Genomic DNA, 4962 nt, shown 5'->3' on the forward strand with positions numbered 1-4962 from the left:
GTACCAGCAGTGCTGACAAAATATATCATCTATCTCACCACATGTCCCAATTCCTCCTTGCACTTACGCATGGACATGAAACTACTTATGGCAACTGTGTTGTCGATAGAAGTGATGTGTGTTATTTTCAGGATTAGGTACTGGAAAGCCATCAGTCACTTTCCCATGCTGTGGGATCTGAGAATGTGCTGGTGGTACTGCTATGGCGGGGTTTTGCAACTTTGCTTACTATGGTCATTTTGAACCAGATAATCCTGAGTGTGGAAGTGTTAGTCACTAAGCTGTGTCCAATGCATTGTGACCCCATGGACTGTAGCCCGGCAGGCTCCTCTGTCCATGGGACTTCCCAGGCAAGAACTCTGGAGAGGGCAGCCATTTCCTTTTCCAGGGAATCTTCCCAACCCAGGGATCGAACTCACATCTCCTGTGCCTCCTGCATTGCAGGCAGAATCTTTACCGTCTGAGCCACCAGGGTGTGGGGGGCAGGATACATTTTATGAACTGTTGAATGTTTTATGGCATCCGTCACCAATAGCTTCCAGCATCATTCTCTCCAGTTATGACAATAAGTGATATATCATGGCACTGAAAAATACCTTCTTGGGAGATACTCCCTCCAAGAGAGAGCCACTGAATTTCAAGATGGTAGAGCTGCCGCCAGCCCAGTTCTCTGAGAAACTAAATGAAGCTGAGCACCTCACTCCTGTATACTGTGTAACATATGTGAAATAAAATACACACACACACACACACACACACAAATACATTTTAAAAAGCAAAAATAAAAATCATAAAAGTCAACTTTTATGATAAGCCAGTGATATTTAGAAATTGTTATAAATATAGAGCTGACCCTGAGTGGTGTATACTCTACCTGTGCTTTTCTTAGCAAACATGTGTATGTCTGTGGTATCAGATATTTGGAAGATTGGCACTTTATTTTATGTCTTCCAATGTCTTCTCTAATATCCCAGAACTTTATCCATCTGTCATATTGTCATCACCCATTAGTGATAATAAAAGGCACCACACACCCTATGTATTTTCCCCACCCAATTCTTGTGAGGTAAGCAAAGTTGGAAAACTAAGAGTCAATTTTTGTTGTCTCCTTTTGCCTTACCTAGCAAAGATTCCCCTAGATCTGGGGGCAGAGGAGCCTGGTGGGATAAAGTCCAAGAGGTTGCAGAGTCAGACACAATTAAAGCGACTGAGCATGCATGCATGCATGCCCCTAGATTTTATTTCATAAGTATCTCAAACACCTACTCTATTCTCTGCATCTCCTATAATCAATCTATTATAGGCTATCATCAAATCTGGCCTGTATCTGTACCATGACACTATACCTCCCAGAATTCATTCCTGTGTCATATATGATATGTTTTCCAAAGAGAAGATAAAATCTTTTATATTTTTAAATATATTTATATATTTTATGTATCTATTTGCTTCTGCCATGTCTTAGTCGCTGCACAGGGAATCTTAGATCTTCGGCATGCAGGATCTTTTAGTTTTTCCATGTAGGATCTAGTTCCCTGACCAGGGATTGAACCTGGGTCCCCTACATTGGGAGCGCAGAATCTTAGCCACTGGACCACCAGGAAAGTTCTGATAGAATCTTTTTTTTTTTTTTTTCATGTAGTTATGTCCACACCATTACTGTCAATATAACCCTTTAAAGACTTTTCATCTTTCTCAGGCTAAAGATCAAACTACTTAACATGATCTATTGTCTGCACAGTGCTTACCTCTGTGGTTTAATTTCTCATCTTTCCCCCTCTTCATCTCTAATGTTTCTATATCTCAAAACTTGCCATGTATTTTTGTCACTTTAGGTCCTTGTACAGGTTATTTTCATTGCACCGGATACCCTTATTCTAACAAACTTTGTGTAGCTAACCCTATGCCTCCCTCATATCTCAGTTCAAAGGTACTTCTTCTGATACCTTCAGAAGGTCTTCTCTGAAACTTTCAGCCCATCAGACTGTTTAATGATTTCTCTCAGTACTGGATCATTTTCAATTTTCAATGAAAGTCACTACTCCAGTGTGATTGTTTATTAACGCCTATGATATCACTAGATCATGAACTCTGTGAGGGTACAAATCCACCTCATTAGACATTTCTTTGACTTTACAATCCATGGTGTCGTGCCTAATTTATAACAAACTCCATATAAGTATTTTTAAAGGAAGGGAGGAAGAAAGAAATGAACAAATGAATGAATGAAGTTAAGGGCACAAGCAACACTTAAGGTTCTGCAAAGGGAAAGAAAAACCGAGATTTCTATCCATGTTTTCTTCCTCTTTCATCTATGCTGAGTAGTAAAAGAATACAGCTAAAAATATAGCATGCTAATGTATGCTACCTAGATAAATGTTACAGAATTAATAAAATGTACAGAAACATTTAATGAATATACTAATAGAAAATAAAATATGTCAATGTTTTATATAATTTAAAAATACTTTCACTCTTATCAACCCACACTTATCTTGGGTATTTAGTCTTATTCCCAGGTGTGTGTGTTGTGTGTAAATCAATATTGGTATGAGCAATATGCCCATGCTGAGTGACTATGCACATCTAACACTAGCAGGGTACTTAACACCAAATTAATTTCCTGTCAAAGCCACTGCATCTGTGTTTCAATTACTAGAATTCTAAATTTAGTGGAAAATATAACTATGATTTCTTGTTATCACTGCATTAGTATTTCTAGGGCAAACAAGAATCACAACTAAAGTGGTTATTAGGGAAATAGTATTTCAGTGTGAATTTATGCTTACCAAATATAAGTGTCTTATTCAGATGTCATTTATGTGATTGATGCTATTTGGGGGACAAGTATTCCAAGATATGATTTTTTTTCCTTCAAACACAAATATACAACAGTAGCTTCCACTTGGAATTGGTCCCTTTGTCTTCACCTAGACTATGGGTATTCAGGCATTTTCATAAATATGCTGTGTTCATAATGATGTTTATCTTAAAGATGTATGAATAAACATGTTTTTGCTTTTTTTTGTTTTCTGTTTTTTTGGTTAACACTATTGGTCTCACAGGCTTTTCAAAATCCTCTGTTGCCAACTAAAAACATGTCCTTCACCTAACCATCCAGTCTAATGAGCTAAGGTCTCAAATGCTTGTTTTTTTAACAATGCCTTCTGTTTTCAATCCAAGAAGTAATTCATATAATAATTTCAAGAAACACTTGTAACAAAGTACGTTTTTCTCCAAACTCTGCAGCTAGTAATTTTGATCTTCGTATTAAGGGTTAAGAAATTTCCAAGTGACTTTGATGTGTGAGGCTATTCATATATATAAATACAATCAATTGGGATACTTACATTGTTCAGAAGTTTCTTCTTATTAAAGTGTCTTTTGCTGATTCTATATTATCAATGCAGAAGGCAGAATGAGAACTTGGGAGATGATATACTTCTCATTCTATTTTTTTCTCATATTCTAAAAAAAATGCTCTCCCTTTCTTTCAACAGATTTGGCTACTCCTGGATCTTGTTGAAATAGATAGTAACCTTGAGCGTCTCTTGCTAAACACATCTACCTGGAGTTGAAAGAGTATTGATCTTAAAGCAATTGCCTTAAATCGGTATGTAAGTTAGTCATTAACTTGGTTGCTCCCTGGTAAACAGGTACTATTATTTCTTATTGAAAGAGAAAAGCATTCTTGCTCTGAGTGCAGAGAAAACAAATTTTATGTTCCATGTTATTCTAAACACACACACACACAATTACACAATCAAGTACAGACACTTTTGCACCAAATTAATTGTTATTCATAATCTAGGTTTCAGCTCCAGTTGTTTCAGCAAATTGTATAGCAAAAGCAAAGGTTTTTTTTTTTTTTTTTTTTTTTGGTTGTTTGATTTGGCTTTGGTTTTTTTGCCTTATGTACTTACAGAGTCACTGTCTTTCATTTCTACCACTTATCTAAATTTTTGATACCTTTATTAATGGGCCTATTTTACTAATAATGTCTCTTTCTTTCATTATATCCTTCCCTGTGAGAAGGCACAGACCAAGTTTTGTCCTCATAGTATTTCCAGAACCAAGGGGAGAGTTAGACATGTAGTTCGATTTGAAAGACTTTGGTCTGTGGATGAATGAAGGTGGCTTATGCTTTTCAGGCTTCCCTGGTGGCTCAGATGGTAAAGCGTCTGCCTGCAATGCAGGAGACCTGGGTTCGATCCCTGGGTTGGGAAGCTCCCCTGGAGAAGGGAATGGCAACCCACTCCAGTACTCTTGCCTGGAAAATCTGAAGGATGGAGGATCCTGGTAGGCTACATTTCATGGGGTCACAAACAATCAGACATGACTGAACGACTTCACTTCACTTCATTTCACTTATGCTTTGCAGCAGCAGATGATTTGTCTTCTCAGAACTCTGAATTGGTACAGGTTGGTACCACTTCAAGTTCTATTTTAATTTCCTGTTCAGTATATACCATATAGATGACATTTGCCTTCCATCCACTGATAATGGTAACCTACTGTTAATCCAATTAGGATGAATACAAAGTTGTGTCTATAAACTCTTAAATAGAAAGCTTGTTTTAAACAGGAAGTCCAAAAGATCAAAATGGGGTGAAAAATCACTGTTTGATCAGTGCAAAGTGAAAGTGAAAGTCACTCAGTCATGTCTGACTCTTTGTAACCACATGGACTATACAGTTTACGGAATTCTCCAGGCCAGAATTTTGGAGTGGGTATCCTTTCCCTTCTCCAGGGGATCTTCACAACCCAAGGATTGAACCCAGGTCTCCTGCATTGCAGGCAGACTCTTTACCAGTTGAGCTACAAGGGAAGACCAAGAAGACTGGAATGGGTAACCTATCCCTTCTCCAGTAGATCTTCCCAACCCAGGAATCAAATCAGGTTCTCCTACATTGCAGGCAGACTCTTTACCAGTTGAGCTACAAGGGAAGACCAAGAAGACTG

General features: G+C 37.8%; 1 non-coding gene across 1 annotated transcript; it reads left to right on the top strand.

Annotated features, from left to right (window-relative positions):
* Nucleotides 1-4154: 4154 nt before the first annotated feature.
* TRNAC-GCA (transfer RNA cysteine (anticodon GCA)) lies at nt 4155-4226 on the top strand. Its single transcript has one exon. It is a non-coding gene; the product is annotated as a tRNA-Cys (tRNA).
* The last annotated feature ends 736 nt before the right edge of the window (nt 4227-4962 follow it).

The sequence above is a fragment of the Muntiacus reevesi genome, chromosome 2 (assembly GCF_963930625.1).
Source record: "Muntiacus reevesi chromosome 2, mMunRee1.1, whole genome shotgun sequence".
Classification (NCBI taxonomy): domain Eukaryota; kingdom Metazoa; phylum Chordata; class Mammalia; order Artiodactyla; family Cervidae; genus Muntiacus; species Muntiacus reevesi.